Genomic DNA, 20,106 nt, shown 5'->3' with positions numbered 1-20,106 from the left:
AAAATTAAAGTAAGAACTGTTTATATAGAATTGGGTGCTATCTGCAGTGTTAGAACTAAATAAATTCCCCTTGGATAAGGAAGGACCACGATAAAGTATTATACAATAATATACAATGTATTTTATTATTACTACATTTTATATTGGTAATATCATATTTGTTTAATTTGTCAATTAAACTTTATTATGTGTATGTTAGGTACATGAAAATCATCTTATATTTGAGCTTAACAAGTATTTTCTGTGGTTTCAGCTATTCATATTAGGTTTTAGAATTATGCCTTGAGGAAACAGAGTCCTATTGTACTATAAATCTAAATAACTTTAAAATACTTGAGAACTCTGATCAATGTAATGACCATTCATTATGAAAAATGCTTCTGACAGAAAAGTGAAGGATTCAATGTGCAGATGAGACATATATTTTGGAATATGATCGGTGTAGGAATTTTTTCCCTTGACCATGTATCTTTGTTCCCTCTCATAATGAGGGGAGGGAAAAATAAATAATTGTTAACTGAATGAAATTTAATTTAAAAGGGGGGGAAATTGGACTAATAGTCAAGAAGATGTGGCCTAAACTTTTAAATGACATTTTATTTGTGACCTTGAGGAAGTTAGTTGCTTTTAGCCTCAATTTCTTATCTGTAAAAATAATGAGTACAATTACCTCTTAGCTAGAGTAATTTAGTGTGGTTTTAAGGGTCAAAAACCTATTGTATACGGAAGCACTTTGTAAACTGTAAAATGTTTCACAAATATAAGGGATTTTTATTAAAAATTCAAATTATCTCTAATTTCCAGAACTTAGTATAGTGGCTTATATATAGTAAGTGATTTAGAATACTTAATAAAGTAAATCAAATGTATGCTGGCTGAGTTAAATTAAACCTTACCAAATGCCTAAAATTTGCAAGAAAATGTGCTAGGCACAGTAGGAGGATGTAAAAATGAGCAAGCTAGAATCCTTCCTTTAAAGGAGTTTCTAGACTTCCAGCTCACTTTCCAAAACTGCATCTAATTCTTAAAGAGATAGGATAAGAAGGGAAAGGGGATCAGGAGAATGGGAATAATTTATTAAACGCTTACTATATGCCAGTTTCTGTGCTAAATGCTTTACAAATCTTATCTCATTTGATCCTCACAGTAGCCATGTGAGTTAGGTGCTATCCCCCTTTTATAGTTGAGGTAACTGAGTCAGACAAAAGTTAAATGACTTGCCCAAGGTCATACAACTAGTATCTGATTCTGGATTTGAATTTAAATTCTTAGCTGATATGTCCAGCTCTGTATCTGGTATGATTGATGTTGTGGGTGGATAAGCTGGACTCAAAAATGAGTAGTACGAAATTGAACTGGATAGATAGAATTGGAAAAAATATATATGATCTCAAATTGCTTATTGATACAAAGCTCTAATATCAAATGATTTTATATAGCTGTGAAATGCAAAACAGAATAATTTCAGAAGAATTATAATCCAATGAGCTAAATAAACACTTAAGTAGTTTGCAGAATATTATGATCAGGGCAGGTAGCGTCCTTCAATTCAACTAGACTAACATTTATGAAGCAATGCACTGAGAAGAAAGGAAAATGAAATAGTCAGTCTTGAAGAAATGTATACTTTATGTTTTAATATGTGAAGATCAGAAATGTTGTTAGTTTTTTTACATTTTCTCCACTGATGCCATTCACAGCATCCCAATAAATTTTTAGGATGGTCCCTGAGAGTCGCAGAAGCTGAAAAATTCATCTACATATAGTCAATCTGTTAATGAACCTCTCTGGTCTGATGATCCAGGCCAGCCCTAAGACAACAGACACACCATTTATTTATAGGTCAATAAATTTTTGGCTGGCTCAGACTTATCAGGGCATATACTGGTATGACGTCCTCTTTGGGATTCTAGGAACTTCTCCATACTATGATGAGGCACTGGAGAAAGATTTTACTCTAGTTAGGTTAAGAAATGAAGAAGAGTTATGGCATGATAAATAGAGAGTCTTCCTCAGAGTTAAGAAGACAAGAATTCAAATCCTTTTTCTGACAGATGCTGTGACCTGGGAAAGTCATTTAAACTCAGTGCTCTAGACAACCCCCTTTGACAATAAGTTTCAGAGTAGGTGTCCATGCTTTGGTAGATGGAATTTACTCATTTGAAAAGTCACTGTTACAATGGAACACTAGTTCCTGCCATCATGGCAATATAAGAAGGTAAGGGAACAAGCATTTATTTTAATAAATGCTTGTTCCCTTACCTTCTTATATAAGCATTTATTATGCTTAATAAATGCTTGTTCCCTTCTGTAGTACAGAGAGAGGGCGTCATGATAGTTTTTTCAAGCTTTGGCTGAGTTCTGAAATCAGTTAGGGGTTTGGAATCTTGAGGGAGAGGCGTCAGTTGGTTTTGGGGAATCTTGTGGAGAGAGTTTCTGACCAGCTGAGCTGCTTCCTTGCCTATTTGTAGAATTGAAATTTAGTCTAGCTTTGAAATATTTATTTAAGAATTGTTAGTTTAGATAAACCCTTTGTATCTTCATTCCCTATATTATTTCCTACCTTCCTTCCCTTACCTTATATGTCTGTGGAGTGAATAAGGAGAGTAAATTAGAGAGTAGTTCAAATCTGTGAGGGGTTTAACTATAATTTGACAGTATCTTATCTGAAGAAATTGGTTAGTCATCATTTTATTCCCTTTAGACATCAAGAGCACCTTGAAAGTTGAGCTAAGGCAGGACCTTGCTCAGACTCCATCTCTGCCTCCCTTCCCCCACCTGAGGTTCCTGTGAACAACTGTTAGGGCTTCCTTAATCCACTTTCCTGACAAATCATCCTTAAAGATAATAAATTCTTTTGTGTTTCAACAGACCTATTAGTTAATTTGTCAGTTAGTTATTAAGAGAGGGAAGAAGAGGGAAAGAAACCACATACTCTGGGCTTGAAGGGAAGCCGGGGTATCCATCTTGGAGGAAGGTGTAACTTCAAAACAAGTCCCTTCCTGTGAAATTAACTAAAGCCTGTAGTTAATTTCAGTTCAGTCTATTTCCCTCAGTTTGTGTTTAAGTCTGAGTTCTTGTCTATAAGCCCTGCTGTCTTTGCCTGTTTAGATTAATTCCTCCTCTCCCTGAAGATCTTGTTCCTTTCAGTGTTATACTCCTGACTTCAGCCCTATTATATCCTGAATCTCCCTGTTCCAGCCTACCTGTAACCTAGATTACCCACCTAGCAAGTCCCTGACAACCTCCTTTCAAAATTCCCTTGCACCACACACCTTTCCTCAAATTATCCCCATTACACTTCCCTTCTTATATACCATGCTTTGGGTGTTGTGCTAAGTGCTTATAAATATCTCATTCTTTTCTTATTATTGGGAACCAGGTGCTTTTATTATTATTCTCATTTTATGAAGCTAAGGCAGACCAAAGTGACTTGATCAGGGTCACAGAGCTAGTGTCTAAAGTTGGAACTAGGCATTAAAGGTAAGTAAGATTTCAGTGAGAAAGAGAAAAAGAGGACATTCTAGGCAGATGGAATGGTTTTTTTAAGTGACTGCCCACATCAAATCTGTAGTTACTTGTCTTTTTCACATTATAGAAGGTAGTTTTGTATAAAGGATATAGCATTTTTCTTGGAGTCAAGAAGATCTGGGTTCAGATCCTTTTCCTGCCATTTACCAGTTATGGGGCCATGAATTATTAGTAGCTACTTTAACCCCTTCTTTTTTTTATCTATAAGAAAATTTAGTCCCAGAGAAGTCAAATTATTGTCCCAGTCACACTAGTAAGTAGTGTGTGAAAAGCTCCAGTTCTAACTCAGGTTCTCTGACTTCAAATCAACAATTTCTTTTGTACTGGGCTGTCTCATTTCCTTATCTATTAAAATATGGATCTTAGTACCTACTTTCCAGGTCTGATGTGAGGCTTCAATGAAATAATGTACTTAAAGAGATTCACAAACCTCAATGTGCTATTTAAATGTCAGCTATTATTATTACTAGGCAGGGATAGTGAGAAAGAGAGAAAAAGAGAGAGAGAGAGAGAGAGAGAGAGAGAGGAGCCAAGTTTTAAAATAGATTTTTATAGAATTTTTTTTCTGCCATCAAGCTGAAACTAGGCTTCATTTTCTTTTATCTTCTCAGATATTTCAAACACCCTAAAGAACATCCATACCCCTAAACTACCTACCACAAATAAATATTATGTATAAAAAAACAAAAAACTGATCCAGGAGCTGGAGGGGAGAAAAAGGTGGATGTGAAAGCTTGTGCAGGACACCTCCCCCTTTCTTTTGTGGTGCTCAAAGTGCTTTTCACTTGCTAATGCATCATCTGTGCATCTCTTTCTTCTCCTGATCTTTCAGGCTGGGAGTGCATTTTCTGGCAGCATACTCATTTTAACAAAATTTCACTATGAAAAAAACATTTAGACACCATCTAGAATTCATTATAATGCATTAAGAATTCATTATAGAACTACAGTATTTTTCTGTGCATGGGCTGGGGGCAGGAGAAATCTGTCAAACCATTTGCTTGAACTGAATGCAGTGCAGTGTAATAAGGCCTTTTGCTCTTCCTCCCCAGAGGATGACACAGATATCTTCTTCCTGTTTCAGTTAGACCATGTGGAAACTTTGGAGGTCTAGCTTCTGATAATGATTTTATCATTTGCTCAGAATCTTTTAAAATAATTGCCAAGCTAGAAGAATTGAAGGCAATGCCTGAGTATGCCCAGCTCTGGAGAAAGAATGGATAAATAGAAATAAGACATAGTTTTATGTATACATATGCTTTTTCATCAAATGAAGCCTTTTTAAATGGGGGGGGGGGAAGAGAAGGGAAAGAAAAAGGGAGTTTACTGGATATTTTAATGTAACAAACAAACAAAAAGTTGATGGCATGGGTTGTTGCACTAGGAAAGAGATTCAGTTTCTTGCTGATGACATTATTTTGGGTCAAGAGCTCCATGTAGAAAAAAATTGTGATTTCAGTGGAGGAGGGTAAGAGCCAGCCATGCTCTACTCCAATATGATGGTTAGAGAAATGTAGACTCTGCTAGTTGGGCTTCTAATATCTTTTTTCTCTTGTGTTACCTTTTGGACCAATTTTTTGATCACTGAAAAGTATGTATTGAAATTAGCTTGTGTAAGATTAAAAATTAGTATCTAAATACTCCAGGTATTATAATCTTATAAAATCTACTTATAATGACTTGAAGCAAAAGGAAAAACAGCAAACCTCAGGAAAGAAAAAACCACTTCCCTGATCACCCACACGGGAGGAGAGAGCAAGAAGAGAGGTTACCCACAACTATATACAAATAACATAAGCTTGCAACTTTGAGATGAAAGAGGAAAGGTTTGCTGGGAGATGAAGGAATTCTTGGGAATGTAGTCTTTGGGAACAACATTCTAACTACACACTTGCATCTTCTCTTTCTCTAGCGACCTCCACTGTGACAAGAGTTCAGGAGAGCCAGGGGAAGAGTTAGCATTAAAGAGAGGACAACAGAAAGACCAAGTTTTGTGATTCAATCAGACAGTACCAATGGGGAGGTGAAATGTGAAATGACTAATTAGCAGTCTTGCCAAAACTGTTTTATGTATTAATGAGGCCATACTAGTAGTAGTAGTAACATTCTGAATCTTATTTAAATCAATCTGTTAATGCATGCTGTGATTCCTTTATGATTATTGCTGCTTTCTGAGTAGGGATAAATGACTGTATTATACCTGTCCACAATGGGTATTGGCAACCTCTTTTATTTCTTTTTTCTAAAGGGCAACCTTTGAAATGTAATTCGATTACTATAATTAGCAACTTTTCTCAGGGTGCAGAGTTTGAGTGCTAAGCCAATGAATGTGAAGAATGGGGAGTTTATTTTACCTACTGAGAAGTTGGGTTGCTTAGAGCCAGAAACTGTAAAAATGCAATGTCTGAATTAGGGTCAGGGACTGGGAAAGGTTGCCAGCTGTAGGACATCAATAGGTGGTTATTTCTAACTTCTGTGCTAGATAGTAAAAATAATTGATGTGGTAGTCTTATGTAACTTCTTCCTTTGAAAGAGCCAGTGTTGATACTCTACTTTTATAACTTTTACTTCCTGAAAAAAGCTGTTTTTGCATTGTCCTCTTTTGTAACTGGTATTTCATACTCTCTTCAAAGGGTCCTTAGCTGTGTTCTATTTGTTGATTACATTTTTTCAGTCAAGTCCTCTAAAAATCCATAATCCATACTCATCATTGTGTATCAGCCCTCCAAAAGCTAGGAACCATGGCAACCACTTCTTCTTCCTCCTATTATATTGGGCCTATGGTATCCTGAGAAAAAAATACTCATCTTTCCTTGGACCTTAGCACCATGGAAAAAGTGCCCAGAGAGGGGAAGAGAGGCTGGTACCTTCCTTAGGGTTGGTAGCAACAGCTGCTACCTCACGGATTATTTATCCTACTTCTTTGATAGGGAGCAGTTTGATGCAAGTTTGGAGTCAGAAACACTTGAGTTCAAATCCAGCTTCAGACACAACTCAATGATTTCCTGTTTGTCTCAGTGCCCTCATTTATAAAAAAGGAATAATAATAATATCTACCTAAAGAAATCAAAACTATCAATAAACACATGAGAAATTGTTCTAAATCTCTTACAATTATAGAAATGCAAATCAAAAGAACTCTGAGGTACCACCTTACACCTAGCAGATTGGCTATCATGATAGCAAAGGAAAGTAATAAATGTTGGAGGGGATGTGGCAAAATTGGGACATTAATGCATTGCTGGTGGAGTTATGAACTGATCTAACCATTCTGGCAGGCAATTTGAATCTATGCTCAAAGAGTTCTAAAAGACTGCCTGCCCTTTGATCCAGTCGTACCACTGCTGGGTTTGTACTCCAAAGAGGTCATAGGGAAAAAGACTTGTACAAAAATATTTATAGCCATGTTCTTTGTGTTGGCAAAAAACTGGAAAATGAGGGTATGCCCTTCGATTGGTTCTAGGCCTGACTCTTAATCCATTGAGCTACCCAGCTGCCCCTCTATATTCTTAATATATATGCATGCTGTCTCCTTCCTTGCATTAAAAGCTGCTTGTGGGCAGGCACTGTTTCATTTTTGTCTTCATATTCCCAACACTTAGCATAGTGTATGGCACAAAATAGGTGTTCAATAATGCTGGTGGATTGATTGATTGATAGATTTGTTCTGAGTTCTTCCATAGGAAATTCTGGGTAGACCAGAAATACAAAAACTGAGCCAAAGAAATATTAGTTTACCTTGTACAGCTTTTTTATGAATGGGAAGATTCAGTATAGGTTCAAGATATCAGACAGAGGTTGGACTAGATGCCTCCTAAAATTTCTTTCTTAAATTAATATTTTTTGATGCTATGATTTTAAACTGGGGATGGTTCTCAGTCTTGCAATTTATTGTAAGCAAAACTTTTAAGCTTTGTCTTTTTTAGCTCAGTTGTTACTAGCTTCAACAAAAATTTATGTTAATGACGGTGTCTTCTCTAATGAGATGAATGCCTGATAGGGATAGCATCTATGGCAGACTTGGTCAAGATATCATTCTGGTGTTCAGATCTTTACCCATCTCTCTTGAAAGGTAAAAGATTTGGGCAAAGATGAATGAAACCTGCCTACTGAGGCACCTTCAAGCTAGAATTAAACATTCAAATTACAATGAGAAAGCCCTTCCTAAAAGAAATGATTAATTAGAGGCCTCAGTAGATGCCTGATTAACATGGTACAAAAGCTTTCTTACAGAGGAGTAGGCTTCCTCGTGTGTTTCTAGGTGTTTGAGGGTGTTTGGATGAGGTAAAGGTTAAATAAGGAAAAAGAAAAAAAAATCTGCTGCTGCTGCTGTGTCTCAGAATAGGGTCTAGTTCAGAGCCTTTTTAGTGTGATTTGCTGCCAAGAGCAGCTTAAGCTTCTGTAAGAGGTGCCATTTTTGCACCCTGTGGGAAATTCTTCTAAAATTGTCCTTGTCTGGCATCCAGCCAGTTGCTGAAACCAATCTATTCCCTAGGTAGGTCCTACATTGCCAGCTTGGCAGGTGAATAAATGGCATATGTCAGGAGGATGGATAAGAGGGGTTTGGGCAGTCCTTTCCAATTCTTAACAGTCTAAGATTCTGTGTATGTCCAACAGCTATTAAGCATTTATTTCCTCCTCTCTGTACTAGCAAGCAGGCAAGCAAACATTTACTTAGTGCCTACTATGTGCCAGTTAGTGGGATAAGTTCTGGGTTTACAAAGACAAAAATGAAATAGTTCTTGCTCTTCAGATGCTTATATGCTCTTATGGGGGGGGTGGAATAACATGTAGATCTATATAGATATTCAAAATACATACAGAATAAATATAATTCGTGGGGAGGCACTAGTACCTGGGCTTAGGAGGTGGTATTTGAACTGTGTCTTCAAGGAAATTAGTTGGTCTATAAGGCACAGTTGAGGAGGGAATTCATTTCCAGGCCTGGGGCACCGCTTGCCCAAAGGTATGGAGTTGGAAGGAGTCGTTGGCATACCTTCCAGTACCTTTGAGATCAGGCATGACCTCCAAAGAGACTGGCAGAAAGTTTGTCATTAAGTAGAGGCCTAGGAGGCAGGAGGCTTGGTTTTCCAAATTGGGCTTTTTGTCATTTTCTAACTAATGTGACATTTGACAAGTCACACTCTGCCCCCAGAGCTTGTTTCCTCGTCTAGAAAATGATGAGGTTGTTGTCAATGTACATCATTTAGGTGCCTTCCAGCTTTTTCTGTGATTCTTTGATTTTAGGGTGTTGGCTAAGCCTGACACGGCAGACAACGGAACACAGCTTTGGCATATCCTTCTGGATTCTTTTACCAGAGGGAAGGAGTTCTAACTCACAAACACTCCTGCATTCCTCAGGACTCTGCTGCTCTCCTGGCCCCTCTTCTGTGCCTAGATTATATCCACTATTGGGAAGCTATTCTCATCCTTCTCAAGGAAATAAATGTGCTATCTTCAACCACCAAATAGTGAGGATTATTTATTTGTGTACCTCTTATCCTGGGAGATGACATCTGACCAGTCTATAACCCTTCCTAGCCAATTTGCTTTACTGAATAGCTAACAATTTTCCAAAGATGTGTGAAGAAAATTAATATATAACAACTAAGTATTATATTTTATAAAATTTATTAGTAATAACTAACTTGAAGCAAAGGAAGATAAAAAAATAGAGCTCACCCAGTCCATACAGGGGGAAAGAGAGAGAGGGAGGAATTATAGAACTATATAAACAATAATATAAAGACACAAAAGTGGGGGGAAAGGAAAGTATTCTGGGCAATGAAAAAAAAGAATTCTGGGAGATGGAGTCCCAAAGGTTCAAGAATTTCTAACTATACCTTTGTTCAGAAGCTGAAAAGGCTCCAGCCTAGGGTGTTGTTCTGGATCACTTGAGCCATGAATTTTGCTACCTTCCAGATCCTGCCGCATTCACGGCCAGTCCTAATGGCGAGATATGACACCCACACTGATGGCATCATGGATAGCTATTCTCACACCATGAATCAGGAAGGGACTCAAGGTTGTATGGACAGCATTCAGTACTGTATACCATCATGACCAAGACAGGACTGTTTGTAATGATGTGGTTCTTTGTAGTGTAACCTCAGGGGAAATACTGGGGCATTCTTCAGTTGGAAGCAGCTCCTTCTGCCCCTTTCCTACCTTTTTCCTTTGGGTAAATTGCCTTACTTGCTAGTGAATAGTATCCCTCTTTCTAAAACTTTCTTTCTCCTGTTTCCTGATACTCTCTTGTTAGGGGGTGGTCATGACCTATCTGGTTGTCTTTGGTGAACTTGACTTATTAGTAGTGATGAGAATGTCTTCCTTTAATTCTGTGACCACAATGAGCTCTCTTATTTAGCCTGGTCTGTACATATTTCTTCCAACTGGGAAAAGATAGGAATATGTAGGCTGGTAAAACTACTAGTTCTGGCAATTCAAGCCTTCTTTCAATTATTTCATACCTCTCATTTCAAGTGACTTTTCCCCCACTGATACCCTACATGGGTATCAAGTCTGTGGATTTGTCTTTTCCCTTGAACTATAGGGAGAGTAGGATCAAATTTAATATGCAAAGATAGTGATTCATATGTGTAAAATACATGTGGTAAAGGGGTAACACAAAGCTACTGGCTACTAAGTGTCCTTTTCTCATACAACTGACCTTGACCTTGACCCCCATACTTAGTTCTTTATCAGCTGAATAGTGGATTTCATGACATCCATGCCATTCATTGCTCTCTTTTGTTGGGTTTTTAAGACTGTGGTTTTAAAGACGTATTACTTAAGGGAAATGTGCCAAGGCTGTAGAATGTAAGGTTGAATATTTGACAGAAATATTGCACTGGCTCTTGGTATGGGGAATCAAGTGTCTCAAGGGAACTCACATTAAAACTGGACTAATCACACTAGTTCAAAGGAAAGTTTGGTAGAAAATGAAAAATGTCAAGAAAAGATAAATTATTGCTACAAAACAATCTAATATTTAGAGAGGGAAAAGACTTTCAGAAGGACTTGGCAACTAGAGAGATTTCTATTAGCCTTCCCAATAAGATCAGGCATGAAACAAGGATGCCCGTTATCACCTCTATTATTTAACATTGTACTAGAAATACAAGCAGTAGCAATTAGAGAAGAAAAAGAAATGGAAGGTATTGAAATAGGTAATGAGGAGATAAGTTATCACTCTTTGCAGATGATGTGATTTAAAAATCCTAGAGAATCAACTAAGACAGCTAGTAGAAATAATCAACCACTTTAGCAAAGTTGCAGGATACGAAATAAATGCACATAAATCATCAGCATTTCTATATATTTCCAATACAACACAGCAACAAGAGTTAGAGAGGTTTCTATTGATTTATCTATAATACAGCATTTATTACGAGCAAGGTCATACAAAGACTGGAGTACCAGAGATTATAAAAGGTAATTTTTTATTGATCAAACTCACTTTTTCATTGTTGGAAGAGGTCTTTTTCATTGTTGGAAGAGGTGTAGGTTTATCAAACTATAAAATATCCATCCAAAAAAAATTTAAGGGAATCTTTTTTAAACTTCTAAAGGACTGGAACCTTGTATCCTTTGAGAAAATGATGGACTCTGATAATATTGATCTGTTGAGAAGTAAAATAGTTCTATAATAACAGAAATTCCCCCAAAGAGAATACTGCAAAATAGTTTCTTTCCCTCATTTTTCCACATTCCCTGCTTGAAAAGAGTACTTGTATACTTTCCTTTTTCTCAGGGTGATAGAACATTCCCAGTTGGGAATGAATGTTTTTGTACCAACTATTATTGCTGTGTAAATATATGATCTAAAAGCCAATTGAGTCTTATTAGCTGATCATCAATAGAAAACATACAGGATGTCAATGATGATGATAACAGTTAATACTTATATAGCATTATAAGGTTTGTAAAGCACTTTACATGTCATCTCCTTTGATCTTTACAGAAATCTTGTGAAATAGATGCTATTAATAACTCCATTTTATAAACGAGGAACTGAGGCTCAGAGAGGTCAGGTTATAGGGTTACAGTCAGTAAATACCTGAGACTAGATGATTTCTAAGGCTCCAAGTCTAGTGCTTCTATGAAAGGAGTTCAAATTGTGGTGCTGGAAAAGACTTTTGAGAGACCCTTGGACAACAAGGAGACCAAATCTGCCAATACTTAAAGAAATTAATTCAGACGATTCACTGGAAGGCCAAATACTGAAGCTAAAGCTTAAATACTCTGGTCACATATTGAGAAGACAAGACTCATTGGGAAAAAAAACAACACCTTATTTGGGAAAGATATCAGGCAAGAGGAAAAGAGGTTGGTAGAGGATGAAGTGGATAGATAGTGTCATGGAAACAATGAACATGACCTTAGACAGACTTTGATAGATATGGTCCGTGCTATGGTCCATGGGGTCATGAAGAGTCGGACAAGCCTGAACAACTGAACAATTAGCTGCTGCAGCTGTGATAAAAGGAGCAGATATGTATTAGTACCATAAAGCAGGATGCCTGTGTGATGAATTGATTTGGAGCTAAGCTGAAAAATTAGTGGGGACATAGAATTGATCAGAATCTGATCTGATTTGGGGCTAGGCTGAACATAAAGAAAAGACTCTGAAAAAAAAAAAGCTCAATTAAAAAAAAAAAAGATCCCACATAGGTCAGGAATAAAAACCTTAAAGTAATAGCAACTAGGGGAAGGATTTAATCAAGCCCTTTAGGATAATGTTTTGACAAGCATTAATTAAAAAAAAACTGAGAATGGGCTTATATAGGAGAATCAGTCAATCAACTAATCAACAAGCACAAAACTTTTACCCTTCTATCTATCTTCCACAAAGTTGATCGTGAGTTTTCTAAATTGTGGGTCGCAACTTCAGTGTCTCATTACTTCTAGTAACTCATATCTACTACTCTGTTTGGTATTGGACTCTTCCTTTAGTTCTAGTCTTCTATCACATTACTGTCTTCCATTTTTTCTATGGTCTAGTCATACAGTCTAACTTGTACCCCACACACAATGCTCCATGTTCCATCCCTGTGCCTTTGTACTCATGTCTCCCATGCCTGGCTTCTTTCCCTCCTTCCCTCTGACTTAAAATCCCTGGCTTCCTTTGACACTCAGCAGATGCTCTACTGCCTGCAGGATGTCTTTCCTTATTTCTTCTAACTGCCAGTCCCTTTTCACTTAGGCTACCTTCCATCTATTGTAGATTTATCTTGTAGGTACCACTTAATGTAATGCTTTCTTCCTCATTAGAATGGAGACTCTTTAAAGACAGGGATTGCTTTTGCTAATTCTTTGTATCCTCAGTCTTCATGTTGCCTGTTGTGTTGCCTGGCACATAGTGATTGATTAATAAATGCTTATTGATTGATTGTATTTCAGGCACTGTGCTAGGTACTGGGGAATATAAAGAAAAAGCAAACAGCCCTTCTGATAAATATGATTCATGACAATTCTTAAGAACTCATGATGAAAAATGTTATCTACCTCTAGAGAGAGAACTGATGAACTCTGAGTGCAGATTTGAACATATTTATTTTCTCTTTATTTTTCTTTTTTATTTTCTCCATAATTTGGCTAATTTAGAAAATGTTTTGCATGACTTCACATGTATAATGGGTATTGTATTTCTTGCCTTTGCAATGGGTAGAGGAAGGGCTGGATGGAGAGAATTTGGAACTAAAAAAAAAAACCTGAAAAAAAAGAAAAGAAAAAGTTTCTGTCCTTAAAGAACTTACATTCTAAAGAGGCAAAAGGCCAAAATGATAGAGCAGAAGTATAGGAGAGTGATCCCACTGTTTATATATTCTCTGAAGCTATATCAGCAAATATTAGGATAACTTTAGATTACAAAAATAATTGAAAAAGAGCCATATGACTGTTGACCCCTCACCGAGTCTTTGAAAAGAACACGCAGAAGAGCATGAGCTTATATTATATTACACATTATATTATAATATTATTATATATTACATATAATTATATTATATTATATACGTACCAAATTAATAATTGAATAAAAATGCTATGTACCTAAAGCCAACAAAATTTTTAGATTATATTTTGACTTTGAGACCTTCCCAGAACTTCTGTTTAAAGAAGATGACCAACCAGGTATTTCTTATTCTTCTCCAAAAGGAACAGCAGACTTTTACAACAATGCTTCTTTTCCGGGCACTTTTAGCTCTACACTCTCTCCCTCCCATCCTTCACACATACTTCACACTGTGTTTAGCACAGTGCTTGGCATATAGGTCACACTTAATAAATTCTTGTTGACTGATGGAATAAAGAAAAGGAAAATTGCCATTCTATTTTAATTTTCAAAAGGAAAATTTATCTTTTAATGAGAAATGTGAGTTTTGCTATTAAGATGAATCATAGTGTCCTTCATTTCCTTATTCTTCAGGTGTCAGACTATTGCAAGGTACAGAGGGAGAGGAGAGAGTGAGGAGATGCTTAGCACATAGTAAAAGCACATGTTACAGAAAATTTAGTCCATGTGTGACCAGCTGAAAGCATGAAAATATGCTGATTAATGAAGGAGAAAAATTCCTCAATCATGCTTCATTTCTACTGTACTTACTGAATACTAGTAAAATGAAATTCTCAGAGGTGAAACCATTGTAGTGTACCATTTAGATTCACAAAGTTCTAATTCCACCTCCAAAAGTCTGCAGTTCAATCATCTCCTATCTTCTTTGCAGGAGTGAAATTGGACCAAATAGGCCAAGAAAAAATGAGAATGAATATTGCAACAGTGACTTAGAGGCAGAAGAATCAGGGCAAAGATGATTTAAGTAGAGAATAGAGAAAAGCAGAGGGAAAAAAAACAAAAAGCATTTATCCAGAATGAGAGAAGGGGAAGATGAAGGCCAAGAAAGCAAGAATGGAAAGAGTGATGAAAAGTGAATAAATGGGTACCCAAAAGGAAAGAATAGAACACACAAAAGCAGGTGAATTAGAGGAATGGTCTTACAAAAATGAATCAAATCAGATGTTATTTAATGCCATTTATGGAGGTTGACTGCCTGAAGGTTTTACATATTTAGAGCAGTATTATATAGAAAAAAGGACCTAAAGAAAATAGGATAATGTGTATCAGGGTCACTGAAAAGACATTTCAGATTTTTGACTGAACTGTTTTTACTTCTCTCTGTGTTATCAGTCTATTGGGAAGTAGAAAGTGAAAAAGAGACCTACAGATGAAGAGTTCATAATTGTCATTGTTACACTGATTAATAGTCTCACCTAAGGCAGGCACAAAGTAATTTTGTCTGAAAATTGCCTTCAAGAAATAAATGTTCTGAAACAAAATTAAAAGCAACAAAGGATCCGGTGATAGTATACAAAGCTGATCCTATAAGAGTAGGGACCTGCTGGTTTAAAGAAGTTGATTTTTCTCCCCAGTGAATAAGCAGTTAGGGTGTTAAAATACCGCCTTTGTAAGTAATAGTGTCCATGAAGTATCCACGAATTGTTCCATGAAGGTGGGTATTGTGTCCTAATTTTTGTAGAATTTGGTATCCACCCCTCACAAGTGGGCGGCAGAGTTTCACCTGTTTGAAACATTCTGTGGGCTAGTACAGGTCACAAACTCCATTGATGTGTTTACTTAATCCAACCAAAAAGTTCACATTAGTTTCAAGCAAAAGACATTAATTAAACGTAATATCCTCCCCTTTCACATTGTCATGGCTGTGGGATCTGAATACAACCAGGGCACGCTCATAAAAGAAACATGCACAGCCTGTAAAGGTGAGGCACCAGGGATGTTAATTATTATTAAAATATAACCTAAATGGTTTGTGGGTCCACACTGGGTTGAAGGAGAGACAGGACCAACCAGGATAGGGAGACCAGAGTTCACTGTTTTAACTGACACAGGAATGGCAGTTGGCCCAACAGTCACCCAGCTCACCCTAGGCCAGGGTCTATGGAACCAGCAGGCAAAGGTAAAAGTTTATACAGTTTAATTGAGGGTAACTAAATAAAGGATGGGATAGGGAATTCTACAATTGAAACCTAAGGGGCAAACCACAGGGGGCAGGGAAGGACTTAACTACACTATCCTATTGACCTAAGCCAGGCAGGGCCCAAGGGAGCAGTCCTGAAGTCACAGGGAAAGCTTCTTCAAATCTGGTTCCAGCCAGGTTTGGTCAGTTCAGCTAAAGAGCCTGAGGGTGGCTTTCAATTGGGGTCTCACGATAATCTGAGGATGGTCACAGGATGCCAAGAGCCAACTCCACCAGGTGATCCAAGGTGCCCAGGTAGGGAGAGTGAGTTTGCAATGCTGTCCACCAGATCACAAACCACTTCCCCACTTGGTGCAGCTCTGCAGGTCATGTCCACTTGCTGAAAGCCTTCACCTTTCAGGATCCCAGGGAATCTGGGTGCAGTTTTTCCCCTAACTCTGAGATCTCCCAGGGTTAGCAACAGTTATGTCCAACCACTAATGGAGTCCCACTCAGAGCATAAGACCACTTCCTGCTCCTTCATTCCATCTTGGAATCCTCCAGCCCTACCTGCTAGGTCCAACATTAATACTAAATTAATTGCTAAATAAACTCTCACAACAAGCCAGAGAAAATCACACTTCTAACACAAAAGAGCCAATGATCAGTTCTGATGATATCATTACTTTGCTCTTTGCATTTGTCTACTGGAGTATCTCCACTGGTCTCTAGTTGTAGAATTTTCTAAGACACTTTCTTCAAGCCATTCGCTCAGTTTTCCTTAGCTGGCCAATTTGTTCCTCTTTGTTTTTTTCTACACTCCAGCAACTTTTAAGAAAGGACAAAAATCTTTTTAAAAAATTCTGCGTTGCCAATGGCCATAGCACAGTATCCAAGTAGGGGGCCAGAGAAGGCCAGATTTTTTTCCCCTAGGGGAAAAAGTTTTGTTTAAGAGGTACCTGGCCCCAGCCAAATCTGATTTGGGATTAGAAAATTCCTTCTAACTCTAGTCAAAACTTAATTCTCAGACTATATTCCTAGAAACCATTTCAACAACTCCACAGAAGCAGTGGGACAAGGAGGTTTCTTAACTATCATAATGCTCTTGGTTACATAAAGCTCACTTTTGTTCTTCCATTAATGGCTCTAACAAACATGCCTATTAGTGATATTTACTTAGCATTTCTGCCATGGAAGAAGCACTTTTGATCTATTTACATTAGAATAATGTTCTATATATAATAGACTCTTAATAAATATTTATTTAATTAAATTATTGAATTACTTTATTTGTTCTCATGCTGACCGTCTTCTTTAAGTCCCAGCTAAAATCTCATCTTCTACATGAAGACTTTTCTGATTCCCCCTTAATTCTAATGTCTTTCTTTTTTGGATTATCTCCAATTTGTCTTGTCTATAGCTTATTTATACATAGTTTTGAGTGTTGTCATTAGACTGTGAGCTCCTTGAGATCAAGGACTATTTTTTTGCTTTTCTTCCTATCCTTAGTGTTTAGCATAGTATCTGGCACATAGTAGATGCTTAATGAATGTTTATTGATTTGCCTTGACTTGAAAGGTCAAGAAAAAGAAGAAAGAAATGACAAAATAAGAGTAAGAAAAAATAAAGCAACTGAATCTATGTTTGGGGTCTCTTTTGTATTTATATGGATTCAGAAAATTTACTATGAATGCTTTGACAGGCATAGCCATTTAGGCAGTTTACCTTGGAAGAGCCTTTCCTCCTTCTTTCCTATCCCCCATCAGTAACCAAGTAATACGTTCTTCCTCCTGGCATATTTAGTGCTAGTGGATGATAAGGTGGTGAGAGGTAGAGGCCTAGGAAGATATAGGGAGAAAAAAAAGAAGTGGATGGTTTTCCCTAAGGAAGGGGAAGACACTAATGGGCCCTTGACAGAAAAGTGCTCTGATGCTTATTGCTGAATAACTTAACCTCAAGTGGATTTCACCCTGATGACCTTCAGTGCCTTCTCTGCTGTAAAAGCTTCAGCAGCCATCCTGCTGAATAGAGCAGAAATAGAACTCCTTTTGGAGGGTAGTAACCCAGCTGAATAAATCATGCTTTCAGAACCTGACCTGGTTTCTTTTTAATAGTATTTTGTGCTCCCCTAATGGATATGTTCTGACTGTAAAAAAAAAAAAAAAAAGAAAAGAAAAAGAAAAAGAAAAAAGAAAAGAGAGGAAAAAAGAAAAAGAAAGGAAGAAAGAAAGAAAAATGTGCACACATATTTAATTTCCTGAAAATGATTAGAGACTGTGGAACACTGAACATGTAATAAATACAAATTCTTTAGGAAAAGACAAACAAAAGGGCTTATTGATAATCTGATAATTAAGCAGGAACTCTAACCCAAATTGATCTTAATAAAACATTAAATGGGTTAATTAAATCATGAATTCTCCTTAAAGGTCCATTTTAAAAAAGACTTTTAATTTAAAAATAAAATGGGGCGCAGCTGGGTGGCTCAGTGGATTGAAAGTCAGGCCTAGAGACCGGAGGTCCTAGGTTCAAATCAGGCCTCAGACACTTCCCAGCTGTGTGACCCTGGGCAAGTCACTTGACCCCCATTGCCCACCCTTACCACTCTTCCACCTAGGAGCCAATACACAGAAGTTAAGGGTTTAAAAAAAATTAAATGGTTATTTTTTTCAGTCTCTCACTCCCTTCTATGAAAGAATTCACTGAGAAGAATCCACAGATTCTTGTACTGTTACTCTGCTCTACACTTTTGCAGTAGGTTCAAGTGTGCCACATTAAGCAGAATACAAGAGAGAATCATTGGTAAGGTTCCATCTTTTAATTTCAAAGGAAAAATATTTTAAAAATCTATATTGTATGTGAAAACAAATGTATTCACACAATTATTAAAACTCAAACTTTAGGATTAAATTTTGAGCTTATACTATATATACTCTGGGAAGGAAGATCTGTGGGGGCCATAAGGGAGCATATTATCTAGAGAAAAATAATGGCTTACATTTATATATCAGTTCAGGTTTAGAGAAGACTTTCCTCCCAACAGCTTTGTAAAGTAAATGGTGGGGGCAGCTGGGTAGCTCAGTGGATTGAGAGTCAGGCCTGGAGACGGGAGGTCCTAGGTTCAAATCTGGCCTCAGATACTTCCCAGCTGTGTGACCCTGGGCAAGTCACTTAACCCCCATTGCCCACCCTTACCACTCTTCTGCCTTGGAGCCAATATACAGTATTGACTCCAAGATGGAAGATAAGGATTTAAAAAAAATAAAACAAAGTAAATGGTAAGGAACTATTATTTCCATTTTACAGATGAGAAAAAAAAGCCAAGGAAGAGCTAGTAAGTAGAAGAATTGGGAGTAGAAACTCTGGCCTTCTGACTACAAATCTATTCCTCCTTACTATATACAACACTCCACTTCCTTGAAAATGTGGGCTGTTTCAATTTAATCAATATTAACTGAGAATCTAATTCAGACACCTAAATACTGTTCTAGATGCTACGGAAGACAGAAATATTGAGTAAGACAGCCCCCAAAATTATAGAGAATTGGTTTTATAACCTGAAATCTAGGCATCATCTTGACAAGGCTTTGTTTGTTCTCAATACTTTCTCTGGGATTTACTCTCTGGAAAAGGGCCTTCCCCCAAAATATAAAATCTTAGTTTAGGACCCTTATCCCTTGGAATTGCAGGTGGATGTCTATGGGTCAGAGATGTTAGATTTGTACCATTGAAATGGGAGTCCAGTTTCTTACAGACTCCATCAGCTTCATAAAATGGTATTTCCATAGAGAGAATACTAGGAAACTACTTCTGGAAGAAGTATGATGATGATGATATGTGAGGGAAATACATAATTCACATGGTGTAATCAGTTCTTTTTGGCCCATTATGTGGTTGAGAGGGACCTTTTTCCATGGGCTTTATGGCTGAAATTGTCAGAATTTCCAAAAGGGTTTGAGTCATCTCTGATGTATATTTCCTTACCGTTTTTTTTAATCTGGGATGAAGGAGGTGACTCCTTCACTCACAACTTTGTGTGAGAGAACTGGGAGAAGGAGAAGGACTAAGAGACCTTTCTGCTCTGGGGTTTCATGATCCCTGAGAAATAGGCAAAGTTCTTGGCTTTTCCTTTCATTCCTTTCCATTCTAGTGGGAAAACCTGTTTCAAAGGTCAGTGGCTATAGGAATCTGGGAATCCACGATTTCAGTCCAAGTGTTGCAACCTGCCCAGCATGAAGCAATCATCTGAAGTGACCTATGAGACTCCATCTCCATAGAAACCAGCAGCAATATAGCCTTTGGAACTTGAGGGGACCAATGCTATGTCTGAATTAAGTTAATTCCTGAGCTGAACCCCATTTTTGTCCACATTGAGGGGGTCATAGAAGGAGACTATGCCTCTAAAGTGTTAAGGGAAGGGAAGTTATGTTTCTGTTTGTTCTTGCTGTATCTGTAAAGTAAATATCTTTTTGTAAAAGTTACTTGCTATTAAATAGTTAAATGGAATGGAGTGCTAGTCACTGAACCTCCAAAAATAGGGAAAACACACATTGGGGCCAAGTAAAGAAAGAGATCCCTTGAATTCTTAGAGTACCTGATA

This window comes from Gracilinanus agilis, chromosome 1 (assembly GCF_016433145.1).
Source record: "Gracilinanus agilis isolate LMUSP501 chromosome 1, AgileGrace, whole genome shotgun sequence".
Lineage (NCBI taxonomy): Eukaryota > Metazoa > Chordata > Mammalia > Didelphimorphia > Didelphidae > Gracilinanus > Gracilinanus agilis.
This window is presented reverse-complemented; position numbering follows the sequence as displayed.